At 41.6% G+C, this 11,939-nt stretch overlaps 4 non-coding genes across 4 annotated transcripts; 3 read left to right on the top strand and 1 right to left on the bottom strand.

Moving 5' to 3' along the window:
• The first annotated feature begins 7,757 nt into the window (after window positions 1-7,757).
• Window positions 7,758-7,829, top strand: trnaq-cug (transfer RNA glutamine (anticodon CUG)). The gene has a single exon. It is a non-coding gene; the product is annotated as a tRNA-Gln (tRNA).
• A 1,717-nt stretch (window positions 7,830-9,546) lies between these two features.
• Window positions 9,547-9,618, top strand: trnaa-ugc (transfer RNA alanine (anticodon UGC)). Its single transcript has one exon. It is a non-coding gene; the product is annotated as a tRNA-Ala (tRNA).
• Window positions 9,619-10,691: 1,073 nt separating this feature from the next.
• Window positions 10,692-10,763, top strand: trnaq-uug (transfer RNA glutamine (anticodon UUG)). The gene has a single exon. It is a non-coding gene; the product is annotated as a tRNA-Gln (tRNA).
• A 504-nt stretch (window positions 10,764-11,267) lies between these two features.
• trnap-ugg (transfer RNA proline (anticodon UGG)) lies at window positions 11,268-11,339 on the bottom strand. Its single transcript has one exon. It is a non-coding gene; the product is annotated as a tRNA-Pro (tRNA).
• Between the last annotated feature and the right edge of the window lie 600 nt (window positions 11,340-11,939).

Below are 11,939 nucleotides of genomic sequence, written 5' to 3'. Positions count from 1 at the left end.
AACACAGATTTCAATGAAACTTGGTAGAAGAATGGGGCATGGGCCTGAAAGCACTATTTAATCAAATTTTTAATTTTAGTGTAGATTCAAGGTTTTTTTTAATCATGTTCGTTAACAATAGGAAATTGCATGTTTTCATAATTTTCATATTTTTCCTGGGCATAATGGTTAGCATTGTCAGTAGCATTAAGAAACTTCTTCAAATTACAGTGCCATTTCAACAAATGAAAAATAGTGCAGGTTTAAGGAAATTTGGAGAGGCAGTTTAGTTTACCTTTCCAACAACACTTTCAGTGTCCACTGGTATAATTAATTAATATTTTAAAATACCAATAGACAAAGTTGAACTTAAATTAATTAAAGTTAAACTAATTGACTTTTTCTCTTTTTATATCTGACAGTTGAAAAGGGTGTCTCTCTGGAAGATATACTTGTTTTCTTCACTGGATGTGACAGCATTCAAGCTCTGGGTTTCTCTCCAAAGCCAAGCCTTGAGTTCATTCTTTGCGTTCCATTATATGCGTCATACACTGCTTTCAAACATGACATGGATTTTGCCAGACGCAATTCCCCAGGATTTGAAAGAGCATGAGAGGTACTGTAAAGGTTTGTAGAGCTTGAGTTATGATGAGGATTTTTTTCCCCCGTCCTGTTCATGTTAGGTGTTCATAATTTAACATTGTGAATTTTGTGATTCTTTTTTGCAAATCAATAAATGGAGGCAGTTTTCACCATTGCATGGTATGGCTTGCCTAGTTTTAAAAAAACGATTTGGTTGTGCACAAAAACAATTTAGTCCTCATAAGGGTTAGAAACGTTAAATGAAAATACACTGTTACAGTACCAAATATGCTTTTGGTTAAATTAACCTCATCTTTTTTCTGAAATTGTACATGAACGGTTGTCCTGCTATGCTAAAAGTCAGTTGCTTTCCCAGCAAAGGCCTTTTCTCTATGACTTCATCTTCTGGATTGCTCCAACATGTAACTTAAACAAAATAACATTTGAAGAAAAGTTCTTGATGTTGCAAAACAACTGTACACATCATAATAAACAGGTTGTTTAAACACAGTAAGGTTATACTGGAGGACAGACTCATTGTAGAGAGTCAGTGTTGCCCAACCTCATTGTTTCTTGATGAGTAGTGGTATAGGTTTCTAACAAATAAAGGACTCCATGTTCCTGCTTTGTATGTGTTGGCCTAGTGTCTTATCACACAGAGTGACTTCAAACACTGTTTGCCTTATGATGACCCCTGAGGTCATCTTGTATCTTGTGGGTGGTTCTAGTTTGGCTATTGGTTCTGTGAGTGGCTGTTTGAGGTAATCAGGAGCACCTGTGACACCCAGTGTGTTCCTGGGTTACTTAGCACTGACTGCAGTCTTATCTTTCTCTACTCTGCTTCCCTCCGCAGGTATTGCATCGGTCTGGTTGTGGGTTAGTTTTCTTTGTTTAGGACAGGGGTGCCCAATCCTGGTCCTCGATAGCCCCTATCCAGCATGTTTTAGATGTTTCCTTCTTCCAACACACCTGACTCACATGATCAGGATCGTTGTCAGGCTTCTGCAGGGCTTGATGATGAGCTGATCATTTGAATCAGGTGTGTTGGAAGAGGGAAGCATCTGAAACATGCTGGATAGGGGCTCTCGGACCAGGATTGGGCACCCCTGGTTTAGGACGTTTGCAATTACAACACTTGCACAAACATAATTCATGCACACATCACGCACACACACCACTGACTATGTATTCTCACAATCCCATATTGGTTTGGTTTTTAATTTGATATAATTTAAGGGAATAAAGACAATCTTTAATTTTTGAAATTTGGTGTGTCTCTCCTTTTGCTGCGGCCGTCTTGAGCCAGGTCATAACAGCCTTCATATTTATCATACCAGAATACATTCTGAAGCAGAAATATGTTTGAAAGCATGAAGGTGCAAAAAGTACAACTTTGCTGTTTTTCATGCCTCAAAACAGCTTTTGGACGCTGAAAGGAACAATTTTGCAATGCAGTGTCTCCTGTGAATTCCCTCACACACACTCCGCTAAACACCTCCTGGTCAAAATGACAGTACTTCCGATTTTTGACTACGATGACATACTTTATAGATCCACATCCAAATCCCTCCTCCATAAACTGGACACCATCTACCACACTGCCATCCGTTTTGTCACTGGTGCCCCCTTCATGACTCACCACTGCACTCTGTNCATCTTAGGTTATCCTGACTCACACGGCACCTTTCATCGACTGAAGCCAGGAATTCGTTGTGTGCGTGTGGAAAGTTTCAGACAGTATGTGGCAACAAATAACCTTTTTATGGGTTTAATTTTTTTTTTATTTTTTTTTTTTTTGCTTTTATGTGCTGATTGCATTTGTATTTGATCATTGATTGTATCTGTAATTGATCACAAGAAGTGAACAAACGGAGGCATACCGGTCGCCCATCAAAGATTTGCACCTTTGGCAGGCGAAGCGAGGTAATTGTTTGCTATGTTTTTACTGACCATTCATACTTCGTATAATGATTTAAGTAGAATGGAAAATTGTAATTTACATGCTCTACTCGTTTGATCCCATTTTAACTTTGTTATAATAAACTAAATTGTTTGTATGTTTTAGTTTCACGGTGTACAGGTGAAATAAAGACACGATTGAGCACCGTTCGAACTCTACCGCTGTGTTACTGATGCCGAGGGCAGCTACAGTGAAACTCGGCGCTGAGGATACCTTCTCCCCCTTGAAGTGAATCCGGCTCCTGTGGTCTCTCCTCATCATCAGCAACCCAGCTGCTGCTCCTTCGTTGAAGCGTTCCTTCTCGCCGATGCACCTCATTAATGGGCTTCGTCCTGCAAGAAGCCAAGCCTGCATCGGAACCATTGGAACCACCTTCAGTTGGAGGCCGAATTGAGAGCTCGAATTGCTTGTAATCCTGTCACCTCCTCTTTAATGACAATGAAAACAGCTAAGGAGAGGACTTCTAAAGGAGCAAAATCTTTCAGCACAAGTGCTTCGGTAAGTTTTCCCTCACTCTGCCTGAAAGCTCAAACGTCCGTTTCATACAGTTTCTGCATAACAATATAAGGCAGAATGAAGATGGACACTCTCAAATGCCACTTCCCTTTAAAGATGGTGATCCACCCTCATTACCCAACAACAAGAGGCTTGCTACTGTTAGACTACAACACCTCAAACGAAAGTTAACTGTGAATAAACAATACCATGAACTGTATCGCACTTTCATGGGGGAAGTCATCAGTAAAGGTGATGCAGAGCTAGCCGATGTAGCTTCAGAAGGTGAGACCATTTGGTACAGCCCTCATCATGGAGTGTACCACCCGGGGAAGCCAAAAAAATTAAGATTAGTTTTTGATTGTTCTGCAAGGTTCAATGGCATCTCATTAAATGACTTCCTATTTACGGGTCCTGACTTAATTAATTAATTGGTCGGAGTTTTGTGTTGTTTTACAAAGGAACAGATGGCTGTGATTTGTGACATAGAGAAAATGTTTAATCAATTCCATGTCACACCTGAAGTTTGAAACTACTTAAGGTTCCTTTGGTGGGAGGATGGAAAGCTAGATACAGAGCCAAAGGAGTAAAGGATGACGGTTCATCTGTTTGGTGCTACCTCCTCACCTGGCTGTGCGAACTTTGGGTTAAAGTACCTTGCCCAGCAGCACAAAGATGAGCATCCTGCTGCAGCAGCCTTTATGGAGAGCAATTTTTATGTGGATGATGGTTTAACCAGTGTTGCGACAGTCAAAGAGGCACAAGAATTGATTGTTGAAGCTCAGAAACTGTGTAAGCATGCAGGCCTAAGATTGCATAAGTTTAATTCAAACTGCGAAGACATTCTCCTTTGTGTCGCTCCAGCAGAGAGGTCGTTAACCACAGACCCACTCAAGCTGAACCCAGAGGTAACACCAGGTCATATACTTGGCATTCAGTGGTCAATGCTTAATGACTCATTTAGTTTTGACATCAGCGTAAAAGACCATTTCCCAATCAGACATGGTATCCTGTCTGTTGTAGCTTCCCTGTATGATCCACTTGGGTTTATGCTCTTACCTTAGATACAATAATGATAAAGATGAAATCCATTGCAGTCTCGTCATGGCCAAAGCAAGGGTTGCTCCCACTAAGATCTCAAGCATCCCAAGATTAGAGCTTTCAGCAGCAGTGACGTCAGCGAAGATAAGCATAATGTTAAAATCAGAGTTAAAGATGAAAATTGACAGGGAATACTTTTGGACTGACTCGCAGGTTGTGTTGGCTTACATTAACAATGAAGCAAGGAGATTTCATGTTTCTGTTGCAAATAGAGTTCAGCTAATCAGAGAACCCACAGATCCAAAGAATTGGCATTATGTTGAGACGTTGCAAAATCCTGCTGACCATGCGTCCAGAGGTCTTAGTGCTGGAAACATCTCCACAACCAACTGGTTGTCAGCGCCTAAATTTCTTTGGGAGCAAGAAGTGCTTCCAACTCAAAAAACCTCCATTGAGCTTTTAGTTGGTGACCCAGAGGTTAAATCAGTTAATGTGTCTGCAACAAAGGTTAGTCCACAAGCAGACATTCTCCGTCAACTGTAGAGGTTTTCCTCTTGGACCATGTTGGTCAATGTGATTACAAGAATAAAAAGACTTGGATCAAAATTAAAACATGTTGAATTGGTGACACCAGAAGAGCGCATGAAGGCTGCTATGATAGTTGTACAGCTCACACAGCAGCAAGCTTTTCCTGAGGCACTCAAAGGTCTTCAAAAGGCCACAGTCAGTAACATTCAAAGGTCCGGCCAACTCAAAGGTTTAACTCTCACTTAAGAGCTACCAAAAGATAACTACATCACTAATTTGATTCTGTCTTACTACCACAAGCAAATCTGCCACCAAGGCAGAAATCAAACATTGATGGAGCTCAGAACAAATGGTTTTTGGGTAATTGGGGGAAGCAAAACAGTTGCAAGATTAATACACAAGTGTGTGCAAGATTAATACACAAGTGTGTGCAGTGTCGTAGGCAGAGAAGGCCAGCAGAGCAGCAAAACACGTCAGAACTCCCTGATGAACGCTGTGAAGCTTCAGTCCCATTGAAATTCTGTGGACTGGATTGTTTTGGTCCATTTGTTGTCAAAAATGGTCGCAAAAAGATCAAATGATGTGGACTAATCTTTACATGCCTCTCTTCTCGAGCAGTACATGTCGAAATGTTGAATGATTTGTCTTCGGATGCTTTTATTAATGCCTTAAGGTGTTGCATTGCTCTTAGAGGAGAAGTGTCTCAACTGCACTGCAATCAAGGTACAAACTTCATTGGAGCCAGCAATGAATTCAAAGAGGGACTGAAGCAATCTGAAATTGGTGCAACTGAGACTTTTCTGGCAGAAAGGCAGTGTGAGCTTGTTTACAATGCACCTTCAGCAAGTCATACAGGTGGGGTTTGGGAACGACAGATCCACACCATCCGTAATGTTCTCAGTGTAACAATTTCTCAGTGTCCAAGAGGACTAGATGGTGCTTCTCGCAGAATGCTTTTCTATGAAGCAATGGCCATTGTTAACAGTTGCCCTTTGAATGTTAATACCATTAATGATCCAACATCACTCGAGCCATTAACTCCAAATCATTTATTATTGATGAAGTCCAAGATTGCCCTACCACCTCCTGGCAACTTTGTCAAGCAGGACATGTATGCTACAAAAAGATGGCGCAGAGTACAGTACCTAACAGAGCAGTTCTGGAGCAGATGGAGGAAGGAGTATCTCCTGAACATTTCTTTGAGGCAGAAGTGGCTTGTTCCTAAGCCCAACTTGAAAGTAAATGACATTGTTTTTATCAAAGAGGACATACTCCCAAGAAATGAGTGGTGTTTAGGGAGAATGGCTGAAGCGACAGCAGGTTGTGATGAGTTAGTTCGTCGGGTCAAGCTGCAGGTTTGGTGATCGAAAGACTGCATCAAAAATGGAGAAACCTTCCAAACCCTCAAATATTGAAAGGCCTGTTAAAAAATTAGTGCTTCTTCTTGAAAGCGATTAACATTACCCTGTGCCAAGTATGGGCCAATCTAAACCAGTTTTTCTTTGTTGTTTTTGTATTCAAGTTCCGGGGTTGAGCAACACGCACTGGAACTGGCATAAAGGCCTGCTGTGTCGTCACACGGCAACTTTCATTGATTGAAGCCAGGAGTTCGTTGTGTGCGTGTGGAAATTTTCAGATGGTATGTGGCAACAAATAACCTTTTTATGAGTTTAATTCTGTTGTTTGTTTGTATTTTAGGTTTTTTTGCTTTTATGCGCATTGATTGCATTTGTATTTGATCATTGATTGTATCTGTACTTGATCACAAGAAGTGAACAAACGGAGGCATACCTGTCGCCCATCAAAGATTTGCACCTTTGGCAGGCGAAGTGAGGTAATTGTTTGCTATGTTTTTACTGACCATTCATACTTCGTATAATGATTTAAGTGGAATGCAAAATTTTAATTTAAATGCTCTGCTCGTTTGATCCCATTTTAACTTTGTTATAATAAATTCAATTGTTTGTATGTTTTAATTTCACAGTGTGTAGGTGAAACAAAGACGAGATTGAGCACCAGTCCAACTCTACCTCTGTGTTATTGATGCCAAGGGCAGCTACAGTCTTGGCACTGTTGGGGTTCTGTTAGTGTGTGGCAGTTTACTGCGAGGTTTCCTGTTGTTTGTGCTGTGCATGTGTTTTCAGGCTGAGCGGAGCTATGCTGAGGAGGACTCGCTCGTTGATTCACCGCACCTGGCTCCAGTTACAATCAGCGCTGCACTACAGCGGCAGATGATTTACTCTGCTACGAGTGGTAGATCGGCCAAAGAAACTGTTGTTCTCTAGATTTCGAGTTGTTGTTTGTTCTGTTGTTAATCCGAGCCTCTTGTTTCCTTCACCACCCCAGAGCCTCCACCGCCTGTCGCTGTCTCCAGCCCAGCCACTACGACCCCGCCACCAGCCTCAGCACTCCGGATGTTTTCACAGGTTTTCCACACATCGAGCACCTCTCCCCTAGAGCACGGATTTCCCTGCACTGGACACCTCCCTGGAGTTCCCGGATTCCCCCCCTCACCTCCTCCACTGAAGAGNGTATTTTCTGCTCTGTGCTGCCTCTTGGCCAGGTCGTTATTGTAAATGAGAACCTGTTCTCAATTAACCTACCTGGTTAAATAAAGGAAAAAAAAAAAAAAAAAAAAACACAGATTGACTTCAAACACTGCAAGCTTTTCCAGAGTTGGCTCGAAACATTTTGGGAAGTTAAACACTTTCTGATGTCACTGTTGTTTCAAAAGAACCGACAATGAAAGGAAGTGTTTCTTGAAAGCCATTAAAAGCGCTGTTGGCTCCATGGACTGTTAATTACGGCCACACCACTGTGACAACGCCCCATCCCGTCTGATCTCGGAAGCTAAAAAAAATTGAAAACATGTATTTTTTGATAACATAAGATTTTAAAAAATAAATAAAAAATCTTGGAAGCTAAGTGCGGTTGGGCCCAGTTACTACTTGGATGGGAGACTGCCTGGGAATACCTGGTGCTGTAAGCTTTTCCAGAGCTGGCTTGAAACATTTTGGGAAGTTAAGCACTTTCTGATGTCGCTGTTGAAGCAGCAGAGGTCACTGTTGTTTCAAAAGAACCCACAATGAAAGGAAGTGTTTCTTGAAAGCTGTTAAAAGCGCTTTTGGCTCCATGGACTGTTACTTACAGCCACACCACTGTGATAACATGTGGTTCCATGGTGTAAGGGTTAGCACTCTGGACTCTGAATCCAGCGATCTGAGTTCAAATCTCGGTGGAACCTGCGCAACAGGGTTCTGGTTATTGTCACTCTTCCCCAATCAACAGAAATAATAATGTTGTTCTTCTTCTTAGTACTGTACATACAACAACTGCCCTCACAATGTACGTATTGTTTCATGCAGTATGCACCCAACTGGAACAAACCACTTTGTATTCATAATGCACATTTGACGTACTGTGTACTGGGATACTCTAAGTCTTTTTCAGTAAAATATACACAATGGCAGTGAGGATACTGAAAGGTGCCCAAAGTGAGTAAAGTCATTCAGTCCTAAAAATCAGTCGGACCCTTTTCAGAGTAATAAGATCTTGTTAGGATTACTTATTGAAAACAAAATGTATTGAAAAATGTCATTTCTGATCTCTAACTCTATCAAACATTATGTTGAACCTGTCCCTTCGAAGTCAGGATGTCCGAGCGGTCTAAGGCGTTGCGTTCAGGTTGCAGTCTCCCATGGCGGCGTGGGTTCCAATCCAACTTCTTACAGTAGATGTTTAGACGATATGGACAACAACGAAAGCACGCCTAACCTGGAGACACACAGCAGGGCAATGTGGAAGCTGTAGAGATCAAAGGCCGTAGACATGTTTTGCCCTGCCGTGGCAACCAACCAACCTTAACATCCAGTAGCAGTTGACGAGAGGTCCAAGTGGCCGAAGACGTGTGCCTCAGGAGAACTAGAACTAGAAATGGACAAGAAATCCAATGGGGGTCTGCCGAGAACCGATGAAATGAAAGGAGAGATGGTGATGTTTTAGTGAAGTTCTCATTACAAACAAATTGGAATATCATGTGAGTCACCAAACATTGATCCTCTTAATCTTTTCATTGTCCACCTTCTCTTTCATGCTGCTAAACAAGTCCTTAGTTAAGAGGAGATGTACGACCTTCCAACCATGTCAGAAAAGTCACATTTGAAATAGAGTAGTCCTGCCAGTTATACCCACAGATTGATTTTCGCTGGGAGATCCAGCTCACGCTTATAAGGCCCCAAGTTCAGACTATGGCATGTCTATCAGCTTAGATCTTCAAGACACAAAGCTCAACCTTTAGAATTGAATTGCTGCTTGTGAGAAAACAAAACACTGTGTAGCTATAGATACTGCTGCTTGTGAATGTGTGCATAAAAGTGATTAAATTATTACTGACACTGTTCATTGTGGGATGATGCACTGTAACTGTGTAAACTCATACTGTGCACTGGCAACAGCAGGCTCGCAGCACTGCCAAACACAGTGCAAGTGAGGACAACTCTGTGTGCAGCCAGAGGGCACAGTCAGGGGAATACGATGGCCGGGAATCAAACACAGGTCAACTGCTTGGAAGGCAGCTATGCTCACCATTGTACCATCATCGCTGTGAGATAGGCAGATGTTGTGTGCAAAACCAGGAGACACACAGACAGTCATCAAGGTAAAGGGGACGCACCACACTGAGGTCAAGGTTCCAAGGACCAGGTATTATCAGGCAGTGTGCAAGTCCAACAGAATCACCAGTTAGCCTACCGTCTGTCTCTAGGCTGTTCCAGGAAGCCAGAGCACCTACCAAAAAGTCTATGCAGCCATAGTGTAAACTCCACACATAAAGGATCCAGCTGACCAGCTGCCCTCACAATGTATGTGTTGTTTCATGCATTATGCATCCAACTCTGACATACCACTTTGTGATTATAATGCACGATTGGCTGATTTTCTTTACTGTGGTTTTGCTGTTTGCAGGGGATGTAGCTCAGTGGTAGAGCGCATGCTTTGCATGTATGAGGCCCCGGGTTCAATCCCCGGCATCTCCAGTATTAAGTTTCTTGTTTGAAGAATTATAATAAAGACAGAAATAACCCACCACAAACTGATTCTAACAAAGCCTCTTTGTCCATATGTGGTGTTCTAACAAATTGTATTGTGTAATACAAAAGGACACAGAACCTGGTAGAATGTTCTCTGCTAAGTAAAGCATTTCAGTGTGAAGGTGTTCATGAGAACAAGTAAAGGTTCCTGCAATGATGTCTAGATAATAACTGTCTAAATCTGTGAACAGCACCAAGCTCATGTTATGACTGATTTCTACCATGGACCAAACAAGCTGAAGTGGACATTTGAGAATGTTGTGTGGAGTTGTAATACCAGTAACAATGATTATAATGTCCATCTTCAGCAGGTTTTTAACTTTCATTTACCTGCTGGAGCTTTGACTAAATGTTAGAGTTTCTCTGTGATGGTTCAGTTCCTGCTGACAATGGTTGTTTTCATTTCCTGATTATTAATGCTGCATTGTTGACATTTTGGGTACCTGTCAAAGTAACATGTTCTACCTCTGATGGGGAATCAGTATGTATTATTGGTGACAACATATTAATCTGTGTTTGCTTTCAGTTGGTGACATTAACAAAGTCAGATGTTAACCATGTTTGTCATCATGTGTTTCTCTGGTTCGATTGGAAGAGAAAGGATGGAAACTGAATTTAATGGTGCTTTTAAACTGAGTATGTTGTGTTTTTATCTTGTACTGAACAAAGATAAAATTCACTATTTGATGATGACATTGTAGTTTTTGTTTTTCTTACTGGCCTAATAATTATTACAGATTTACATCCAAACCAGTATTATATAGTCATGTGTTTTACTACAAAAGGACAAAAATAAAAAGGCAAAGACCCCTCAAATCTGTCAGTGTCAGATATGGATCTACAATATGGACCATTATTGATCAACCTTCCATGTCTGTGGACTGTTCCAGGAAGCTGGAGCACCTACCAAAAAACTTACACAGCCACAGGGAGAACATGTAAACTCATAACACATTAAGGACCCAGCTGAGCAGCAGGTTGAGAGTGGTAGAAGGCAGCAGGTGGAGCACAGTGGAGGAGGTTCCATGGTGTAATGGTCAGCACTCTGGACTTTGAATCCAGCAATCCGAGTTCAAGTCTCGGTGGAACCTGCTGTTGGCAGAGTGCAGCAAAGCAGGAGCCTTCTGTATGAAGTTCTGTGGGCTGTACTACGAAGCGAGATTAGTGGGGTAGCAAGATATGCTGAGCTTAAAGCCAGAATCTTCAGAGCCACAAAGGTGTAACTGTCTTTTCGCCTGGCTACATCTTCACATATGCTGTGGAGCTCACCTGGTTGGGAGCAGCTTATGTTCAGAGTTTCAGATTTAAATCGGCTGGAAAGAGTGTCTCCCTTTAACCAAGTTGTTTCCTGACTGTTATTTATGAGCTACACTGACAGACTATTTGGTACTGAAAACATAACTAAGGACTTTTTCTCTAAAATACTCTGCAGCATTTTTTTTACTGGGCTACTTTGAATAGTGGGTGCCCATATTACCTGTCTGTGCACATTGGAAATTGAGCAATCTTAGTTACATGTATGTAAGGCAATTTTCTTTTTTCACATGACAGAATACCTTGGTAACAGTCCAGAGACACTGCCATAATCAAATGATGGGCTCGTCCGGGATTTGAACCCGGGACCTCTCGCACCCAAAGCGAGAATCATATCCCTAGACCAACGAGCCACACAGCATTCTATCAAATGAGGATATCTTCAGCAACATATAGTACATAATAGGATACCTAAGCTTCTGTTGTGCTTTGGTTTTTGTGTGACGCCCTGTGATTTTAAGCACCTATATCTAGGCACCCCGATGGAGAAAAGGCTGAATGCACCAATAATTTTCCTCAGTTGCAGTCTAAACTGAGTTATTTGGGAATTACAGTACACATTACGTTATACGGTCACCTTTTCCATTGTAACATGCATATTAACCTGTTCATGATAACTCACAAATTGAGTTATGCAGAGCAGTAGTAGCCATCATACATTTTTTCTGAAAAAGTACTGTAATGGCGCGAGGAGAGACACAAAGACCAGCAGTGAACATAAAATAAAAGACACTTCTTTGTATAACTGTAAGTACAGTAAACCACGATTAGTCCAAACAGTTATGTGGTTCATTTGACTTCACACTGTCCTCTATGTCTGTATGTGTAGGTGGAGGTGACAGCACCATTTAAAGACTGTACACAGTGCCAAAGACAGTTTTCCTCAGAAGGACACAGAACCTGGTAGAATGTTCTCTGCTAAGTAAAGCATTTCAGTGTGAAGGTGTTCATGA

The sequence above is a fragment of the Stegastes partitus genome, unplaced genomic scaffold (assembly GCF_000690725.1).
Source record: "Stegastes partitus isolate 25-593 unplaced genomic scaffold, Stegastes_partitus-1.0.2 Scaffold194, whole genome shotgun sequence".
Classification (NCBI taxonomy): Eukaryota; Metazoa; Chordata; class Actinopteri; family Pomacentridae; genus Stegastes; species Stegastes partitus.
Note: the sequence above shows the minus strand (reverse complement) of the source record. Positions and strands in the feature narration are given on the sequence as shown.